The following is a 21,652-nucleotide window of genomic DNA, read 5'->3' as shown; positions in this document are numbered from 1 at the left end:
TCTCAGTTGCCAGCCCACGCTGGGCCCAGGGCTTGTGCGGAGGAGCTAATACTGTCTCCTCCTTCTAGGTGCCGGGCTGAGGACATCTTCCTCAGGGAACTGGTGCGCACGGAGGAGGGCTGAGTGTTCCAGAGACACCACCTAGTCTTCTGCTTCTGCTGAGGTTGGGCAAAGAGGCCTCTAGGCCCTCGGGCTCTTGATTTTGATGTATTTTAACTGCTGGGGTGGCTTGATAAGGGTTGATCTGGCCACAGGTTTCTGAGAGGGTATTGAAAAAGGGGAAAGTGGGGCTGGGGATTTAGCTTAGTGGCATAAGCGCCTTCCTTGCAAGTGTGTGGTCGTGAGTTCGATCCCTGGTACCGATAAAAACGAAAAAGACAAAAAAAAAAAAAAAGAAAAGAAAAAGGGGGCAGTGCTGAGGGCTCTCCTTAGTTGGTTTGGGCTTGTTTTGAGGTAGGAGATGAAAAGCACATTCACCGAACATTCTTGCTGACAGCTGGCTTTCCCTGTATTGCTTGTCCATGCCACCAAGGCTGGTGACAAATGGTATCAGGCTGGGAAGCCAGATTGTCAGGCCCTGGTGCCCTTGCTGTATTTCAGTAAACAGCTCCCAGGTGTAGTGTGGATTTAGGGGAGAGTGTTTTCCCTCTGGCTTAGTCACTGACTAATACTATGTCCCTCTCTGCTGGCCTCAGAGTCATATATTTGTTATCCAGGTGGGTGTTAGAGAGAGGTAGGGTCAGACTAATGGTATTTTTCTCAAACTTTACAGCAGGAGAATCCCATTTTCAAATGAATGCCAAGAATCTCAAAGTACAAAATAACTCAAAGCGTTGTCGTTTCTGTTGACTTTGGAGCAGGGTTGGAAACTGTAAGTGGTTAATTCCTCAGGCCCCAGTAATTCCCAAACAAAGCCAAGGACTCTTCCTTTGCTTTGGGTAGGACACTGGAAATCTCTGGCTCAGGGAATGTTAAAGGTCCTGTCTAACTTGGAGGTGCTGTGACTCTGGCAAGGTGAAGCTATTGAGAGGGACTCAAGCCAGTGAAATTATATTGATTAAAAAATGGCAAAGTAACATATAAATGTTATTGTGGGGTTATTAGTAAGACAATACTGACAGGGAAATAATATTATTCTAGAATCCTCTGGTTTTTAATTTTGAATAGATGTGAGAGGGATTGTTCCAGTGAGTCTCTCTCTCTCTCTCTCTGTGTGTGTGTGTGTGTGTGTGTGTGTGTGAAGTAGGACCATGAGGAATGGGGCAGGGCTGAGCCCATCTGGGGCAGATAGAATGAATGGTGAACAGAGCTGGAAGCATGTTATTCCTGGGTAGAGGGGGTAGGGGCAGTTTTAGCTCCAGTTAAAAGGAGTGATTTGGCTCTTTCCTGCCAGGACATGGGCCCCACGGAGATCTCCGAGCAGGAAGCAGTGGGAACAAGGCAGCCTCTGTCCATAGCCACAGTACAGCCAGGACAGAGGAGATGGATTAGAAGTTCCCGGGAGGGGGCTGCCTGGCCATTCTCTGACATTTGGGCAGTGTGTGAGGAGAGGGGGGAGAGGACTCAGGAAAAGGAGGCAGAGGTTGGTTTGTACACTTATTCCACACATTCCTCCAGCTTCCTGAACTGCTGCAAGGACCAAGGCTCAAGGGCAGGCAACTCCATAGGATTCAGAGCCAAGAAAGATGAGACTCTGGGTATTAACCACCATCCACTTACTGAAGGGGACAGGAGATGTGAGATCTTCAGAGGGAGCCTGGCACAGTGGAGGCCATTGGCCTGCAAGTCAAAGCCCCACATTCAAGCACTTGCTCTCCTGACTGGGCCTCAGTCTCCCCATCTTAATGTGGAATGTGAATGAACTGTCTATATTCTACTACCCTGTTTGTTTTTTGGTTTGGGGTTGCACCCAGGGCCTTCATACTTAACTATATCCTGATAATTTTTTTTTTTTTTAACAAGATCTCACTAAGTTGCTGAGTTACCAGCCTGGGCTGGGACATGTGATGCTCCTGCCTCAGCCTCCCCAATGGCCTTCTTACTGCTCTTCTGAGTGTCAGAGATGCATGTGGACACTGAGGTGCAGAGGGGAAATCCACACACTGAGTAAGAAGGGGATCTGGGATTCAAGCCCAACAAATCTAGCTTCAGAGCCCACATTCTGACCACTCTGTCTCTTGTCTCTGCTCAGTAGACCAAGTAGCTGTCCTCCATCTGCTTGCATGCTGCTCTGTGACATGGAGCTCACAACCTGCAGAGGTAGCTAGACCCAGATTGCACTGCTCTGCCTGTGGGAAAGGATTTCCTTCTGTTACATACAGATCTGCCTCTGTACCTGTCCATCCAGTGTTTGGTGCTGTGCTGGATGTTTCTGGAGACAGAGAGAAAAATCATCCATGAACTTGCCTGGAAAATCTCTATACCCAACATTACGGATCTCTCATTTCATGCAAGTGAGTCTGTGCCATGGCTCCCCTCCCCTTTGTACTGGGGAGTGAGCCATTGGCCTTTGCATTGAGCCACATCCCTAGCTCTTTGTTATTTTTTGTTTTCATTTTGAGACAAAAGCTTGCTAAATTACTATGTTGCCCACTTGGCCTCAAACTTGCAATCCTCCTGCCTCAGTCTTGCAGGGTGCTGAAGTTGTGGGTGTGTGCCACCACATTCTGCTATATTACCTCATTTAATTGCATTGACTCTATAGAGGAGGTACTGTTATTGAACCCATTTTCTAGAGCAAACTGAGATTCCTCACAGAGAGGATAAGTGACTGATCTAGGACCACATAGCTAAGAAATCATAAAGCTAGCGTTTGATCTCAGGCTTGCCTGACTCCAGAACCTGCAAAGGAAATCATTGTCCTCACCTGTTACTCCAGGGGAGGGATAAATGTGGCAACATACCTGTGACAAAGCATGCAAATTGCCATGGGAAGAACGGGCCATCAAAGTTCAGAAGAGAGTGTAGAGGAAAGAAAGGAGAAGGGGACATTTGAGCACGTTGGAGGGGATAAGATTTGGACATATGATGTGGTGGGAGCACTCTGGGATGAGGGAGCTGTCTGAGAACAGGCAGTGAAGGAGGAAGCAGGGGTCATCACATCTGATGTGCACTGGAGAGCTGGGGTGAGTTTGGCCAGCCGTGCTTTTAGACCCTACAGAAGGTGCCTCTTCCTTCATACTTGTCTATTCAGAAGTGTGGAGGGGTTTGATCTTCTCCAGCTGAATGTGGGTGCCCAGTTGCTTCCTTTCTCCCGAGATGCAAGGAAGACAGGCCCCATCTGTGTGGTGGGCAAGGGTATGGGCAGCAACAGTGCTGCCGCTTCCTGCCCTGCTGCTGGTGGTGAGTGGGGAACAAGTGCTCTCTTTGGTCCTTTGGCCAGCTGCCTACCCTCCCTCCAGAGGCACAGAACTCCAGCCGTCAGGATGGATCCTAGTAGCCTTGGTACAAGAAGGCTGCTCAGCCTCTTGCTGGGCATCAGGCACACAATCTTCTGACCAGCAGAAGCTTCCTCTCCCTGCTAATCTCATGGGCTCTATCCTAAAGGTGCTTTGGGCTTTTCTCCAACAACTAAGATGGAAAATTGGGGGAAGTGTATGCTGTTGGCCCTGGGAGCCCGCTTGGTTTCAAAGATGGAAAAATGACAGCTATATTTGTTGAGACCCACTCACAGCATGCCCAAAACTTCATCATCCCGTTTTTCAGATAAGGAAGCTGAGGTCTGGAGGAGGCTAATGGCACAATTTTAGTTGTCACATGGAAGGTGGCTTGTCATTGTCTTCTCAAGGAAGGATCAGTGTCCAGAAGATTCAGCAAGGAAGCCTGCCCTCATCCCCTCCACTTGCCTACTCTTCCCTCTCCTGACTCTGGCTGCTGTGAGTGCTCCTAGCCTCTCCTCCGTGTAGTAACAGCACTCCCCACAGCTTGCTGCCTGCTGTCTCCAGGGCACCAAAGGATGCCCAGCATGCCTCTGTGACCCCTCGCTTTTCCTTGGGTTTTCTCTTGCAAGGAAAAGACATAAAGTCCAGGGGAGTTATTCCATTTAGGTTCTTCAACTCCATAGTCCTTTATCATGTGGTTTACACTAAGACTAGAGTTCAAGTCCTTTGTGTTTTTCCTATGCATGTTCTTCATTTCATCCTTTGTCTCTGATTATCCCATAATCCTGAGAGATAAAGCAGGGAGGGTGTATTTATCCCAACTTGTGGGTGGGTAAACCGAGGCTCAGTAACAGTAAGTGACTTCTCCAAAGTCATCCAGCAAACAGTGACAAAGCAGAGCTACAGACAGTATCCAGAACTCCTGATCACTGTCACTGGCACAGCCTCTGGGCAGGCCTCTCTACCCCTCCTCACCTCCAGGACTCTCTCTCTGCTCCATCCCAGTGTGTGTTGGTTGCATTTACAGAGCTTCCTAGGCCTCCTAAGCCCTACAGAATATAGCCTCACTCACCACTTCTCTAGTTGAGGTTCCCCCAGATCCAGCCCCAGTCTACTACTATCGCCAGTCTCACTAAGGTGACAGGTGGGGCCTTTTCTTCCTACAAGATGGGCGAGATAGAGGGTTACCTTTGTGGATTGTCAGTGGCATGGGTTTCAGCCTACTGTCCAGAGACTGGATGGGGAAACTGAGGCTAGGGTCAGCACAGTCGCTGCATGTAGGGAAGATGGAGAGGCATGTCTAGAAAAAGGCTGGGCTGGGTGATGGGGAGGCCCTTTCCCAGGGGCACCTATAAGTAGAATGTAGTGTGCACTTAGTATTTATATGGTGTTCTACTTTGGTCCTAGAGAAATTCTTCTAAGCAGAATGCTGGGCTCCCAGAAAAGTGACAGCTGGACCAAACCAGAACCAGAGACCTGGGTTCCTAAGAGCACCAGGGGCTTGTGCTAAAGATAGCTGGGGTCCTGGGATTAGTGGTGATGGTCACACAACTCTATAAACGTACTAACAGCCATTGAATTATAGACTTTAAAGTGGTAAATTTTATGACATATGAATGATATCATTTTTTTTCCTTTTTTCCGGTACCAGGGATCAAACTCACAACCGCCTGCTTGCAAGGCAGGTACTTATGCCGCTGAGCTAAATCCCCAGCCCCAATGATATCATTTTTTAAAAAGAATAATTGTTACCATGTTAGAGTACACCCCATACATGATAGGTACTTAACATATATTGTTGAGTAAATGCATTAATGAAGGTGACATCTTATAAAGCACATCTGTTTGATCCTCTCAGTAGCCTTGAGGAGGAAGAAGGACAAGAATAATGGTCCCCATTTAATGGATAAAGAGATGAGTCCTGAAAAATTAAGTGACTCATCCAGGGCAATTGAATTAGAGTTTTATAGAGTTAGGTTGGGTTCTTATTCCATCTTATCCAACCCTAGGTTCATTACGCCAACCTTGATGGAGTACATATGCTATAGTACTACCTCCGGGGGTGCTGAGGTACTGTCAGTATGACCAGCCTAGCTCTGCCCTCCAGTGGTCTAGAGACTCACATGAAGAATCCAGCATCAACAAGGTAGTGTTACTGGTGTGAGGGAGATGCCTAAAAGGGTCCTACGCAGGCCTGAGGGAGCACAGTGGTTACTCAGAAGATGGCACTTAACCATGTGGGATAATAGGAAACTGACCACAAGGATGGGCAAAGTGAGTGGGTTGGCTTTGATTCAGAAGGGCATGAAAACCTCACATAGTGGTAGGCATCTGTCCCAGGAGGCTGAGGCAGGAGGAGCCCAGGAGTTTGAGGTCAGCCTAGGCAACAATGGAGACACTGATGAATTTTAAGTAGGAGAAGAACAGTGGCAGATGATCCCTGCACAGCCTTTGATCCAGAGTAGGCCCATCTCTGCCCATTCTCCAGTACCACTTTTTCTGCCTCCTCCACGCTCTTGGTGCTGGGTACAGGGTGGGCCTGGTAGAGTTGAAATGCAGCCCAGATGTTCTACTTCCCAGACCAAGCTCATCCTTGGTCACCACCCCAGGGGCTCTTGTCAGTCTCTGCCCCTGATATTGCTGCCCTGGGTTGGACTGATCCCAGGGTAAAAGTCACTGGTCACATTATTAAGAACTAATCATAAAACCAATGGCCATTTATAAAGCTTGTACTCTATGCCAGATATGATTGTAAGTGATTTATGTCTGTCTCACCTAATTTTATTTAATCCTCACCCTAAGAGACAGGTAATAGTATTATCCCCAGTGGGCAGATCGGAAACTGAGACACACACACAGAAAAATACCTCATAATTTGATGAAGCTGGATTCAAAGCTACAGGCTGCATTGAGAATTTAACCACTGGGTTGTAGAGCTCAGAAGAATGATCTCACATATTATCCAGGCACAAAAATTTCCCTTATCAGCTGGGGAGCTGTGTAGACTAAAGTTTTACCAGCTGGAAATACCCCAACCTCTCCCATTTCAGAGAAGAGAGGCAGGCTGGTCTTTAGTGCTGGAGAAGGCCTCTTCGAGGAGGCAGGCTGGACACGGACACAGCTGTGACTCTGCAGGCAGGGCCCAAGGGAGGCGCTGGGGGCACAGAGAGTTGTTGAAGGTCCCAACTCTGCCACTCACCAACCTGTGCCTGACCTTGTACCTGTCTCTTCTCCTCTCTCCAAGGGGTCCTACTCATTAACAGATATAGTGATGGTCCCCATCTTGGAGGCCCCATGGGGCCTAGACTAGGGTGCTTTAGGACTGGGATATGGAACAGACTCCTGAGAAAGTGTGGAGGGATTTGTTTGGGATTTGTTTGAGGTTAGAAGCAAACCTCATGTGGCCTTGCCCAGGAAGCCGGAGTGTTGGCAACTCTTTGATCGTGAAATCTCTGGAGTTGGGGATGATAGGGAGTGAGGATGCGGAGAATGCCTGGCTGGGCTCTGTTTGCTGAGGAAGTGGTGGTGGCCTTAGAAGTTGTTACTGAGCGAGGCTAGTTGTCTCATTTGGTACAGGGCTTCAACAGGCGACTGTCATGGAGTGGGGTGAACACGGTAAAGCCAGAGGAGCCAGTGTGCTTTCTCAAAGTATGTTCAGGAACCAGCTTGTGCAGGGTTTAGGAAGGTCTGAATGATCTAAATAGGTCCCTCAGTTTCCTGTACCTGAGTTTGTCCTTCTGAATCTACTCTCCACAGACTTTTGTTTCTTGACTTTTTTTTTTCAGGCAAAGTCTTGCTATGTAGTCCAGGCTGGCCTCAGACGTGTGGTGATCCTCCTGTTCAGCCTCCCGAGTGCTGGGATTATAGGCGTGCACCACCACACCTAATTTGTATTCCTGATTTTTTTTTATCATCAATGATTTTTATCATCAGTGAAATATGATTGCTAAAATTTCCTGAGGGCTCAATTTTTTTCTTTGTCAAATAGGAATAACAATATCAGCTAGTCCTGTCAATGAAGTGCCATGTCCTCAGGCCCACATCACCGTTTGGCAAATGTGGAGTCACCTTACCAGGTGACATGCTCTGGCCTTGGCACTAGAGTGCAATTGAAAAGAACTCGAGCCCACCCTCTCTACCACTACTAAGTTTGAATGAGTTGCTTCATTTCTCTCTGCCTGGCCTTACCATCTGTAAAGTGGAGACAGTACTGGTCTCTACTTAGAGTTTATGGGATCCAGATGAGAGAAGGCAGGCAACGTGCTTGATAATGTGCCTGACACAGTTAATGCTTCATAGTGCTATGTTAATGAAAGCATCAAGATGGTGATAACTGTTTTTATTTGTTTATTTTATTTTTTGTTTTGTTTTGTCTTTTTGAGACAGGGTCTTGCTTATAGTTCGGGATGGCCTTGAGCTCACTTTGTAGCCCAGGCTGGTTTTGAACTTGTATCCTCTTGCCTCAGCCTCCCAAGTGCTGGTATTATAGGCATGCACCACCATGTCCAGCTTATTTGTTGGTTTATAGGGGCCAGCTAGACTGATGGTGGCAGTGTTGCTGTCATTACTAACCTCTCACATCTGCTTGGTGCTTTGCACTTTACAGTGTGTGTTCCCCTTCGCTGCTGCTGTGTAGGTACCTTGGAGTATTCCTCCGGGGAGCCAGGACAGGCGGCACCTTCTCCGCTTTACAAATGTGATCTTGAATCTTAAGAGAGGCAAAGTGGCTTCTCCCTGATTTCAGTTCAGCTCTTCCTGCTCTGGTGGTTTAAGCCCTGCCCGAAGCAAAATGGGGGTCCACATCTGCATCTGGCCACTCTGAGAGGAAAGTGCGAGATGGTTGTTTCTCACCCTGAATTTTCACCCAAAATTCTGGAGGGTGAACGAGCATGGAGTGGTAGGGTTGGCGGTCTGCCAAGTCGGGGAACACATGCAGGCCTCAAAGTCTGCATATTTGGTATTGTTGATGACAACCTCTCTCACCTTTGGCCCAGGATTATGGAAGTTCTGGGCCACTAGTGTCTCTGCTCGTTCAATACCTTGGACAGGCGAGATTCCCTTATTCTTTTTTGTTTGTTTGTTTGTTTGTTTCCCACTTTCCCACTTTTTACTTTGGTCCTCGGATTCTTCCCCCAGTTGCTCCTCCATTGAGCTACGAATTCTCATTGTCTGCCCTACACCAGGCACTGTCCCATTTGCTGGGGTACATATGATATTCTAGCAGTTCCTAAGGGGTAGAGAAGATGGTGCCTCTTGGTTCCTTGGAAGGATGCATAATTTTGAATTTGGAAAAATGCCTCTGTTTGAGGAATTTCATGCACTGAGGGCCTTGGGTTAGAGGTCAGGCTCAGGCTGTGGTTCTGCCTCTGCCATGGCTTTGCTGTGTGACCTTAGGCTGGTCTTTGCCTTTCTCTGATCTTCCTTCTCAGCATTTACAGGAGGAGACTGACTAAGGTATGAGACAGTCCCTGACATTTGTGGGGCACTTGCCTGACCCATGTGCCGTGTGTTCCCTGGAGCCTAGGTTGACACCAAGGTCTCTTTCTGCCTAGCAGTTGCCTCCAGGGCCCTTAGGGTGATTTCTGAGTTAGGGCCTGAGCAGTGAGAAGAAAAGGGGTGGCTTCTCAACTCCCGCGTACTCTGGTGTCTTCAGCTGACGCTAGAGCGAAGGGAGCAAGTTTTAGTCAGGCAGCCCCTGTCCAGGCCTATCTCGCAGAACCCCCTCGCTGGTAGGTGAGACTTCCTATGCTTCCTTTTGGCAGGAGACAGCAAAGTTGTAGGGGTGAGAGGAGACTTCCAGGGCCTCCAGTTGATCTGGCCCCACCGTAGGCAGGTGGCAGAGGAAGCCTGAGAAGAGCAAGTTTACCCAAATCTATGCTGAGCGTGGAGTGTCACTGAGCCACACCCGGAACCCCTGTCTCCAACCCCTCCCGCCAAGTGTGGCTCTTTCCTGGGCTTGCTGAGGCAAACAAGGCAAAAAAGTGCAGTAGGAGAGGGCCTGGCAAATGGAGGGTGGCTGCAGGGAGAAGCCTCTGTGTCTGCTTGCTGTTCTCTCCTGCCTCCTGTCCTGTTGCTCTGATAAATTCCTTGGTCTCTCGCCCAAGTGACACAGACAGCTGGTGTCCAGAGCAGGAAGGGGAGGGGAAGGCAGGCCTTTGCGGCCAGTGGGGACAGAGACCTGCTGAGTCCCGCTGTATCACCCATTCCTGGTCATAGAGCAGTCTAGCTGCAAGCCTCCCCCCGCATTCCCAAGCAGGCCAGGAAGGAGACTTTCTGTGCCCTCCCTGCCCCCAGCTCTTGGTGTCCCTGCGGCTCTGGGTTCTGCCACTTGGCCCTGGCACAGGGACTGGTTTGGCAGGTTTCTCCACACCCACAAGCAGTGTAAGGGCTGGGACCTGGGGCAGGGCAGGCCTGGGGAGGCAGGGCCACCCTGTCCTTGACCCCTGCCCTCCAATTTCAGCCTCACCTTAGCTGCCTTTTCTACTTTTTCAAGGAGGCAACCTGGAGAGCTGGAAACCAGACTCCTGGTCCTGCCACTTACTCTGTGTATGACAGAGGACAACTCCTATTCCCTGTTTAGACCTCAGTTTCTTCATCTACACAATGAGACCTTGGGCTCAGTGATCCCAAAAAGCCCTGTACTAGTATTCTAGTTAGAATGCTGCTTTTTTTCTCTCCTTCCCTGAACAAATCATCAAACACTGGGGGCTCAGGTTCCAGATAGGGAATGGAGTTCACAATCCTCACTTGTTTCCTGGCGATGCTGATAGGAACAGCTGACATCTTAGTGGGCATCCAGTCTTGGGGGAAATATCTTCTTCCTACAGTGTGCTCGCCCTTATCTGACCCAAGCAGGACAGTATATCCCTAGGAGGGGCTCTCTGCAGGCCCTCTGCTCCACCCTGAACTCATAATTCACTGGCAGCTGAACTTTCTGAGCATCCCCATGATAGGGAAGGCGGAGGTAGAGAACACAAACCGAGAGGAAGCCTCTAGAGCTTGCTGCCTCCTTCCGATCCTCATCTTCAGGTCTACCCAGGGTCTAGTTCTACCCCGACTGCAGCCCTACTGAGTGAGAGCAGGCAGATTGCTTCCTCTTGCTGGACTGCAGTTTCTTTGTCTAATGAGAAGAGTATGCCGATCGCATGCTATCAGAAGTAAGTTCTGATAATGTCTTAGAGGCTGTAAGAAGAAGGAGAGATAAAAGGGATATTCTTAGCATAGGCTGGGGAGTGGCATAGAGAGAGAAGGGAACAGGAATTAACAGTTATTGAGCATCTTCTGTGTGGCAGCACTACGCCAATTACTTGGCACACATCACATACACGTGTTATAGTCTTGTCTCTATTCCAAGTGGTCACCAGAGTGATCTTTGTGAAACACATACCTGACCATGTCATTTAGTGCCGTTCTTTTTTTCTTAGAATGAAATCTAAACTCCTTGCCATCATACAGAGTCTGGAGTAAACTGATCCCTGTCTTCCCCATTACATTCAAATTACTTCCCACTTGTCATTTAATTTAGTCACAGGAATTTTCCTCGGCTCATTTAACGAGTTCTCTCCTACCACAGGACCTTTACATATGCTGCTCTCCCTGCTTAGAATTCTTTCTCTGGCTCTTTGCAGCCTTGTCATCTTCTTACCCTTTTCATGTCAGCTTATAATTTATTCCTACCACACCCAACTGCTTTCTGCCTCCAACTCTTGATTCCTTCCTAAAGTTTATAACAATGCATAGTTACTTTCTCTCTGTTTTTTTTTAACACTCTTGATTCTATGTTGCATGGTACCTAGTAGGTATTCAAAAATATGTGTTAAGTTGTAAAGATGTAAGATACTGCTGATTGAGTGGTTGATTTGGAACATGAGCACCTTAGTAGGTGCTCAGTGAATGGAAGCTTTTCATAGGGAATAAAATTAGGCAGGGGGTAAATACTCACTCACTGTGGCCAGAGCACTCAGACCTGTGGGATGGGGAAGGCAGCAGGCAGTGAAGACTGCAAAGATGAGCTAGTGCCAGATCCTGGTAGTCCGTAATGCTCGGGCCAAGTTTAGACTTCTGAAAGCAATGCTTAGAAATCATTGCTGGGCCATTAAGGCTATAAGGATTTTCTAAGCTGTGGGCTCAGCCTCTTTGTGTACTCAGAGGGGTCATATGGCACTGTGGTGGGGTGCGGGGGAGTGGGGGAGCAAACCCAGAGGAGAAGAGCAGGCTGGGCCCTCTGAGAATGCTGTCTGAGACAGCTATTCCTACAGGCCCAGAAGGAGGGCTCAGTCTGGGGAGCACGCTGCATTTTCCAGTTTGGCGTGGCCACTGCAATGTTCCTGGGGGCAGTGGGGACAGAGGAGAGCATAACTCGAGTCTGCTACTTGGATTCATGTTCACCCTCTATTAACCGTGGGATGTTGCCGGTTCATTCACATCTCTCGTTCTCTTTCTACATCTGTAAACTGGCTGCTATTAGAGCCTGCCTCACAGGGTGCCAGGCTAGGGATGGGCTGATGGGATCACAGAGAGCCTGGACAAATCTTGTGCATTTTGATGTCAGTAGTTAGATTCTTTTGGAAATTGAGAAGCTTCTTAAGACATCTCGCTTTTTTTGTTTTGATTCTCAGTGTGGAAAATCCTTCCAAAATCTCTGAGTGGTTGATTCCACCTGGGCTGAGAGGGCCCTCCAGGGGGACACTCTGCATGCCTCCTCAGGACTAGGGCAGGGAGGAGTAGCAGCTTGGCCTATAGGAGGCAAAGCTGGGGATTCTGTGAAAACTGTGGTTTGGAGCCCATCAGTTTCATTCGAAGTGTGTAAAAGGGGCAGGTCCAGTTAGTGAAATGCTGTGTGCATTCCAAAGCTCTGGATGGGGTAGGTTACTTTTCCATAAGGTTGGCTCCTGCCTGTTCTTCTACCTGTTGTCTTTATGATGAGCATGACTGGGAGGCCTAGGTGATGTATAATCCAGTCCATTTCCCCTTACTGATGGGGAGAATGAGGCTCCACCTTGATGACTGCTCTGGGCCAGGGCCTGCTGCCTCACATCCAGCCAGAAGCTCCCCTGGGGCTCCACAGCTGGCATTGCCTCAGGAGAGGAGTCTGGGGTAATAAACTGGTGAACATTTACACCAGTCCTTGACCCATCCAGAGCCCTGGACTAGTGGCAGTGGGCCTCTGCAGACTAGAGAGGATTCACCTTTGTTCTAAGCTTTGAACACATTCGCCTTCTGCCTCCTGATTTGAGATGGTCCATCTGACCTGAGGCTGGGGACCAAAGCCAAAAGGCTGGGTCGATCCCCCTCCTTCTGAAGAAGGGAGAGGCAAGCCCTGTCTGGCTGGTGGATTCCAGCCTGCATCCCTGTTCCAGCTGCTGGTGGTGCTGAGGAGATGCCTTTGTCTGAGTTGCCAGGGGAACCAAAGTTTCTGCCTCCTTCTGGTGCCCTGATTGGCTCCTGGTAGAGCTTGAGCTTTGGTGAATGGAAAGGCCTCCCTTCTGCCCACACCTTCTATGGAGAGAGAGATCAGAGTGTGGCTGGTGTCCCCATGGAAGCACCACGTAAGTGTCTGTGCTCTAGCAATGATAGACCCTTGTTCATACATTCATTCATTCATTCCAGGTCCTTCATTTTTCTGGTCCAGGAAAGCTAATTTAAGAGTTGGGAGAGCCACATTATAATCTTAACATAACTATAGACTCAATCTTTGCAATAGGCAGTTCCCTTCTCCGGGGGCCTCAGTTTCCTTTCCTGTAAAAATGAAATCATTGTGCTAAAATCTCTGGTCCTTTTGGCTTGGGTTCCTCAAACCAGGTAGCTCAGATTCTCTGTTCTGCCCTTCCATACCCCTCATCTGATTTGCGCAGTATCCTAACTACAGTCTCTCTTGCCAGTTCCCTTGTAAGATGTAGATAAAAACAGAGGTTGCAAACAGCTTTTGGCATTGTCTTGTCTTTTCAGCTAGGACAGTTGTGCTCTTTGAAACCTCTACCAGAGGTCCCAAATCCTGCAGCTCATCCTGTCCTTGTTCCTTTCCCCGGTCAGGGACTGGTGTAGATGTTCACCAGTTTATTACCCCAGGCTTGTGGTAATAAAGCCAAGGAGGAATGAATGGTGAGCACCCCACCTCTGCTGCAGGGCAGTGCTGGGCAGCCGTGCAGAGCAGAGCAGAGATGGCTGGGATAGAAGGGGACCATTAGGGAAACCTGGAGCTCAGTAGTTCTGGATTGCAGGTCTACCGTGGCGCATGCGGGCTGGATGACTTGGGGGTAGGCCGAATGTGTTTCCACATCTGTAACACAGGAATAATAATGCCACCATCACAGGGTTGTCACCAAGATATGACATTACTTTGGCCAGAGAGAAGGCAAGAAAATGGGGAAAGTCCGTACTGGGGAGGTGTCCTCAGCTGCCACATGCCTGGCCTTAGATGCTGCTCATTCCCAGTAGTGCGGAAAAGCAGGGAGAAAAAAGTGTTGCCTTAGGCAGTTGATGTCTGAGTGGGGGAGGTGTGTGTCAGAGCTAATGTTTGAATAACACTTTTAAGATCCTCCAGGGACCTTTGATGAAGATTTTTCAGATGCAACGAAAATGGAGCAAAGTAATAACACTGAGCTCATTGCCAGGAAAGGGGGGCAGCCTAATTGGTGCTGGCCTTGACTGGGCCCAGCCAAACTCATTACCACAGCCTGACCTGTATATTTGGGCTGTATGCAGTGTCAGTTTCCTTAGAATGGGCTGTAATGGGGGACATCTGGGAGTGACTCAACCCTGTTTCTTGTTGACTCACCAGATTGAGGGTCAAAGTGGCTTCTTAGGTCACTGGCCTCCAGAGCGTGGTACAGCATTCCCCTCTGTGATCCATCCTCCTCCACCTCTCTGCTCTGCGAGCAGTCTGGACTTGGCTACTGTCCATTGTGGCTATAGTGGGAAGCAAGGGTAGGACACTCAAGTCAGACGGGACTTGCTGGGTGACTTTGTCTCTTGTGTTTGGATTTGCCTCGTATCCATAATGAAGTCAATGAAGAGAGGGATGGAGGGGAGTTTTCAAGAGAAGAAAGAAGGCTAGCATATGGTGGGGAGTGCATATGTCACATGTCAACAGGGAGGGGACATTTGTGTAGTTCACCTCAAACAGGCTCCAAATCTAAAGGATATGTCTCAGTGAGATGGAGGGATGCACTAGGAAGTGAGTGTGGGTGTGTGTGCACGTGCGCACACGTGTGCAATGTATGGGGGTCCCCATAGAAACACAAATGATATGACCAGGAGAGGAGAGTGCGATCCTGAAGACACTAGCAAGCCCCATCTGGGCCCTTCTCTATGAGGCCGCCCTCCCTCTGCCTGGGCTGGGAGTAGATAGCTGAGTGTGACTTGGTTAGACATGGTATGTGCTGCTCCTGGGGACGTGGTCATGGTAAGATGTCCTTTCAGGCTGCTCGGTGGAAAATCATTAGACCCTTCTTGGCACCCAGTTTACATTGTGAATGCACCGGGGGCAGAGGGAGAAGCCTTAGGTCATAGTGGATCCTGGGTCGCGTTGACCTAGGATCAGACTCTTCCTGAAGCCCGCTCTTTGCTTGGTCTCCAGAGCACTGCCCCCTTCTTTCTTGCTTTCCCTGACTCCTGATTCCCTGCTCCCCCTCCCTCACTGGTTTCTCCCTTCTCCTTGACTGCTCAGTATGTGGGTCCCTCAGGGCTCTCCTGCAGTTATTTTTTAATGCTTTTTTTAAATTATGAAAGTAATAACATGGTACGGAGGTGCTGGAGAACAGGAGAGGAAAACACCTGCTCTGAGTGTCGGCAAGAGTTTGACACTTTTCCTTCCTGCTGCTTTCTTTTGCTCTTTCTCTTAGAGCCAAGCCCTGCCTCGGGTGTGCTCTGACCTGTGCTGTGTTTCCCACATACTGGAAGCTGCCTTCTGCGTGGCTACAGGACTTTTGCTTCCTGTGTCAGACTTTCAGGTTGCTTCCAGTTCTACGAGTGTGAAGATCTCTGCCACGACTATTACACAAATTGCTCCTTCTGTCTTAACATGAAGTCTGTTAGGGCAAAGGCTGTGGGTATCAGACAGACACTTGGGAGACGTGCCAAGCTGCTGGGCACTTCAGACTCCCTGTGTCTGGGGAAATAGGCAGGGCCTGGTTTTGATTTCTCTCAAGTCTGAAGCACTCACTCCCTGTGAGCAGGAGCTGCTCCCCTCTGTCCTCTTTCTTACTCCTCAGGGACAGTAAGGGAGACACAGGCCGGCTGAAGCTGGGCATCATGAGAGCGAGTCACGCACAGGGCCTTTCTGAGGCTTTTCATCCACGTAAGCCTTGAAGAACTCTGCATATGTGGTGAGCCCCAGAGAGAGAAAGGGGCTGGTCTGTGACTATCGGCTGCGGCCAGAATCAGGCTTCCTGCCCTCTGGTGGCCTTGCTCCCTAAGGCCAGGCTCCCCAGTATGAGCTAAACATCCCTAGGTTGGAAAAGATGTTGGAAAGGTTGAGTCCACAAAGCAGAGTTGAAAGGCGGGTCTGTCCCTTTCCTCCCGGAATCATCACCTTTTCCTGCACTAGCATAGGAGCTTGGGCTGCAGTCCATGCCTCTTCCCTGGTAGTATATATTCAGGGTACATCTCCCCAGCCGGCCTTTGAAGAGGGGCTTTCATCAAGGGTTTCAATCTGGAGGGAAAATGGGCCCCAAGGGTCCCTCCTTAGGTGCCTGTGTTGGTTTTCTAGGGCTCCATTAACCATTTACTGTATACTTGGGCTTACATGACACAATACACATTTATTATTTTAGCGCTATGGAATTTTAGAAATCTGAAAATTTTAGCCTTACAGGGTAGAAATCAAGGTGCTGGCAGGATTGCCAACAGGACAATCTGTACCCCTCCCTTTTTAGGGTCTCTCAGCTGGCCCTATCCTTAGTTCATGCCCCTCCTCTAGCAATTGCCTCCCTCCAGCCTCTGCCGCCATTACCAAATTCACTCTCCACTCCTCTGCCTCCCTTCCTCACAGAGAAGGACCATGTGATTACACTGGGCCCACTTCAGTAACCCAGGATTACCTATCTATCTGCACATCCTCTACCTAATCACCTGTCCCTTTCTTCATGTGAGGTAAACCATTATATCTGGGGGGACTATTATTCTGCCTACCGTAGCAACCCATACAAGGGATCTCTCTGGATCTGTGGCTCCTAGTCTTACTGGAATTGTACTACCAAGCTCCAAGATGGAAGGAAGGCTTGAGAAGCACAGTTCCTATGTGCTATGCTTGGGGAGGGGGCATAAGAGATTGTTCCACTGGATTCTCCGTGGCAGAGGTCCCTGAGAGCAGATAATGTACCTGTGATAGTGTGACAGGGGTAGTCAGTGGGCACACATTGCAGAGCTGGCTGGTAGGTGTGGGGCCACTGTGAGGCTGCATCATAGGAGGCCAGGAGCCCTCTGCCACAGAGCCACCCTTGCTCTGTGCATGTGTTTTCGTCTGTGTGCACTCATTGTGACTCGCCATGAATGCTCTTGGGAGGGCCAAGGAGCCACTCTTTAAAAAGGTCCTTTCTGCTCTTGTTCTAAGGAAAATAATTACACAAGTGACTAATTTTATCCCTAATCCCATAATTACTTTATTATGTAGTGGTGAGAGGGCCCTGAGCTGTGCCTACGGCGCCACTCTGGCTGCTGGCCCAGTTGGCCTGGTCCCATAGCACGGAGCGCCGCCTGGCTTCTGGTGTGGGCTGCCGAGAGGGCATGATCATTCTAGTTCCTTTCTGGTTGGGCATTTTGGTCTCTGAGGCCTGAAAAGCCATCTTGTTTCCTGCTAAATGTGTGCAAAAACCCAGTTGCCTGGAAAGTATGAGTTTTGATCATGGGATTAAGTCAGTAGGAGTCAAGCACCCTTATCCAGGTTCTAGTTCAACTCTCATCAACTTGCCCAACCACCTTGAGCAAGTCATTTGCCTTTGGGCCTCAAAAACCTTTCCTGTGTAGCTCCATGGGAGAGTGCTGGTCTGGCATGCATGAGACCCTGGATCAAAAAAATACATATATATACATCACAATCAAGCACACCCCAATCATAGCATTGAGGGTAAAAACCGTCTTCACTCATTGATTGCTCACCCCATAGCAAGCAGCAAGATTCTATAATTTTCTCATCCTACCCTCAATGACTAGGTGGCGTTGGCTTCACAGAAGAGGAGTGTGAAGCAGTAATTCGTATGATGACTTGCCTACCATGAGGTGGCACAGCTAGGACTATAGCCTAAGCTCCCGGCCTAGGTCTTCTTCTAATATATAAATAAAAAAAGAGCAACTCTTCCCGGAAGTAGTGGGTCAGGATGTGAGCCCAGGTCTAACTGTCCTTAAAGTTCGTTCTTCTTTTCCTCTTCTCTTTTCCTTCTTCTTTCACCTCCCAGGCGAGCCTCTAACTCGTGATTCTTCCGCCTCAGCCTTTAAGTACAAGTGCTGGGAGGGTAGGTGTGGACCACCAGGTCTGGATTCAGTTCTTGCTGTTTTCATAAGGCCGGCTCCCCAAATTAGCATTACAGAGGTTCTAAACTCATAAAATTTGAATATGTAAATTTTAACTTCACAATAATAATTAAAAAATGATGGCAAAAGTAAATGGGATCCAAGATTGTGTGAAGTGTGTGTATCATCATCCTCATCCTCATCACCATCCGCGGTGCTGTGGAGGGAGCCGGGAGCCTCACACAGGCGAGGCGCTGAGTCACATCGCCAGTCTTTCTTAAGTTTTCTTTTGAGACAAGGCTTTACTAACTTGCACAGGTTAGTCTCAGCCTTGGGATTCTAGCTCAGCCTGCGCCTGCGAGGTGGCTGGGATTTGTAGATGTGCACTCCCATACCAGTTGTGTCTCCCTTTGGATGGCTCCATTTTCTTATTACTGTGGTGGCAGTTTTTCAGTTCCTCCTATTTGTCTGGTTCTATCTCTTAATTTTTTATTCTCTTGTTCATTTTTCTGCCCAACACTTTAAATGTGGTAAAATGTACATAGCCACAACTAATAATTAAAATTATCATTTTAAGTGTATAATTCATAATGTTGTGTGTTCTTACTGTGTAATATCAGCACCACTCATCTCTAGAACTTGTTTTATTTTGAAAAATTGAAAATTTACATCCATTAAACAGTAACTCTCCATTTCCCCTCCCCTAGCCAGTGGCAGTCACCATCCTACTTTCTGCATTATTAGTTTGGGTAGATGCCTCATATAAGTGCAATCATACCATATTGGTCTTTTGCGAATGGCTTATTTTGCTTAGTAAAAAATTTTCAAGTTTTGTGTTGCAGCATATGTCTGAATTTTATTCTTTTCTAAAGCTGAATAATATTCTATTATATATAGCTACCTCATTTTGTTATTGATGTGCACTTTTTGCTATTGTGAGTAATGCCTCTATGTCTTTGGATATATATATATCTTTGACTCTGTTTTTGGTTTTTTTGTATATATACCCAGCAGTGGAATTGCTGGATTTTATGGCTACTGCTCTTTTGAAAAGCAGTATTTATTTGTGCTTCTCATGTGCCAGGAACTAGGTTAGGCATTTGACATGTGTGGCCTATACCCACTGGATGTGGTAAGTAGAATTAGCTGCAATTCGTGGCTAAGAACATAAGGACTCGGATAGGTTTAGCTGTTGGCTCCAGGTCATGGCTCAGAAGCCTGAAGCGAGCTGGAGCTCTGACCTGCTGCCAAAGCCCTGCTTTTGACTGTCATAATGTGCTGCCTCCCAGCGGTCTTGGTCTCCACCTGTCCAGTTTTCTGCCTCTGCTGTTGTTTCTCGCTCTGGCTTACTTTTCCAGTCTCCTTCCTTGTGTGATCTCTGGAAACTCTGAGCAACTCGTGGAAAGGCCCTTTGACTGCCAGGAAGTTTTTTTGTGAGATGGAAACCTACAGAGGGTGATCTGTAATTTGCTTTCTAATCGTAGGCCTCTGGGTTGATAGCCACCTCTCTCTCTGCACCTGATGGGATCTCATTTTGCCTCCTGAGGTGACTGGTTCATGGAGGGCCTCCACAGAGGGGAGCTCCTGAAGCCAGGGACGCGGTTCTGTGTGGGAAGGGAGAGGGCCCAGGCTGCCAAGATGGAGAGGCTTGGCCAACTTCCTAGTGATAACACAGAGAATTTTCCCTGGAAAATTCTGTAGAAAAATGGAGAAAGAAGTTTCTAAATGGCTTCCAGGACACTTTCCTTTTCCTGATCTTCAAAGCTGTCAGAGCAAAATATTCCCAAGTTTAGGTGATCCTATGGATTTTATTTCAAGCCAGGCTTGAAATTTGCATGTTCACAAAAAAATTTGCATGTTTGTCCATCATCTTTCTGTCATCTTTTTTTCTTTAACTTTTTTATTATGGAAAACTTAAAATATGTAGAAAAGTAGAGAAAACAGTATAATGAACTCCATGAACCCACTGTCAGTTTTCGCAATTGTTCATATATAGTCAGGGCCTATCTATATTAAATTTTCTTCAGTAACAGGCATATCTCAATGTGCCACACCTAGCAGTTGCTCAGCAAGCAAATACATATTAGCTGACCATGCACGCCTTCCTCTCTCTGGGTCTCAAGTTTCTTCATTTGTGCAGTAAGGATGTAGAAACAAATGATTTATAAGATGTAGTAGTCAGAACGTACGTGTTTGTGTCAGGCACACTTGTTCAAACCCTTGTGCTGCCATTTGTTGACCAGGCATCTTTAGATAAGTTAGGTCTTTTTTTTTTGTACCAGGAATCAAACTCAGGATCTTGAGATTTCCGGGCAGGCATTTGTGCTATTGAGTTATATCCCTGGTCCAGGTCTTAGTTTTATTACCTGTAAAATGAGGGTGCTGGGGTCTACTTCTCAAGGGGTGGAAGTAGGCACCAAGTAAAGATTAAATACTTTCTTTGCTAATACTTTTATTATTGTTACTTTGAATATTAAATATTCTCAAGGGAAGAAATTGAATATTTCAAAAATGCAAAAAAATTGAAATTGATTTGGCTCCTTTTTTTGTCCCAGGCATCAGATAGAAGCTCAAGAAAAGGTGAGTACAGCTGAAATCAGTGCCTCCAATATGGAGCTGGAGGTCCAGAGTGGAGGTCGTGCAGGCTGAGCCCACCTCTTTGTCTCCTCTACCCCTGCCGCATGTGGGTGCCCTCATCCACTCTTGTTGTGACTGGCCCAAGCTGAAACAGCCCAGACATGCACAGAGTGGCACTGTGGGACGTCTTGTTCCTCCTAGGCCACCTGAGGAGGAAGTAAGGACCCGTTGCCAGGAGGGAATGATGAGTTGGTGTGGAGATGCAGGGCACACTGTCCCCAGATGTGCTTTTGTGGAATTCTGGGCAAGGGATAGTGGTGCAACAGCTGAGAGATCAGCTGGGAAAGAGAAAGACAACAGAAGATATGGCTCTGTCTGTAGGCCATGGACTCAGGATAACCTCTTCATTTCTTGGGTTTAACCCCTTACATGTCCATCAGCCATGCACCTGAATCCTGGCTTGCAGTGTGACCTTTAACAAGTGGGTTTATAGCATACTTGCTGCATACTTGCTGGGCCCCACTTTCCTCATCTGTATAGTGGGTACAAGCCAATGTGAGGGGGGATTAAGTGAAACATGTAGACAAAAGTGCTGCATTAAAAGGAAGACCAAGTATAACTGTGAAGGATTTCTACCACTCTGATCTTTATTATAATAATTATTTTTACCTTATCTTTTTTTGTGGTGCTGTGTGTCAGACTCAGGGTACTGCTCTGCCAAGTGACAGATTTGGACTTTCTCTGTGTGGGTTAGATTTACTATGGAGAGGTCTGGAAGGTATTCCATTGTGAGCCTTTGTCAGGGAATTGTGGGGACCGATTGGATGAGGCTCCAATTAGTAAAACTCCAGGGGACAACTGAGGAGGGTAGCAAATTTCAAAGCCAGAGAGGCGGCCCCGAGGGGTCTGCGGTGGTTGAAAGGAGGGGGTCCTTGGTGACAGTCCAGGAAGGATTTTAATTGCTTCAGGCCAGAAGCTGTGAGTGAGATGAGAGTAAAGGCTTTCTTGTTATTCTATATGAATAATATATGTTCACTGCCTCTCCCAGAAAATAAGCAATAACAACGAAACCCTATGCAAGCACAGAGAAATAAGTCCATAATCACAAAGCAACCTGATAATATTCTTAAAATATTTTCTTCTAGTTTGATTTTTCCAATGCATGTACACACACATGCATATTTTATAGAAGCTGAGTTGCATGATTCATGTTATTTTGTACCTACTTTCTTTTTTCCTCTGTAATT

The 21,652-nt window shown here is 47.8% G+C and overlaps 1 protein-coding gene across 5 annotated transcripts in view; it reads left to right on the top strand.

The window, feature by feature from the left end:
• The window catches only part of Epb41l1 (erythrocyte membrane protein band 4.1 like 1), a 115,219-nt gene that overhangs the window by 18,283 nt on the left and 75,284 nt on the right, over positions 1–21,652 (top strand). Inside the window, exon 1 of one of the 5 annotated variants that reach the window (XM_023564199.2) lies at positions 90–163. The exons of the other annotated variants lie outside the window; for them this stretch is intronic. The gene's annotated coding sequence lies outside the window, so the exon portion shown is untranslated. Of the gene's footprint in view, positions 1–89; positions 164–21,652 lie in introns of those variants that run through there. 5 annotated transcript variants of the gene reach the window in all.

The sequence above is a fragment of the Cavia porcellus genome, unplaced genomic scaffold (genome assembly GCF_034190915.1).
Source record: "Cavia porcellus strain 051 isolate PalLab524CR breed Dunkin Hartley unplaced genomic scaffold, mCavPor4.1 scaffold_5, whole genome shotgun sequence".
NCBI classification, from domain to species: Eukaryota; Metazoa; Chordata; class Mammalia; order Rodentia; family Caviidae; genus Cavia; species Cavia porcellus.
This window is presented reverse-complemented; position numbering and strand designations above follow the sequence as displayed.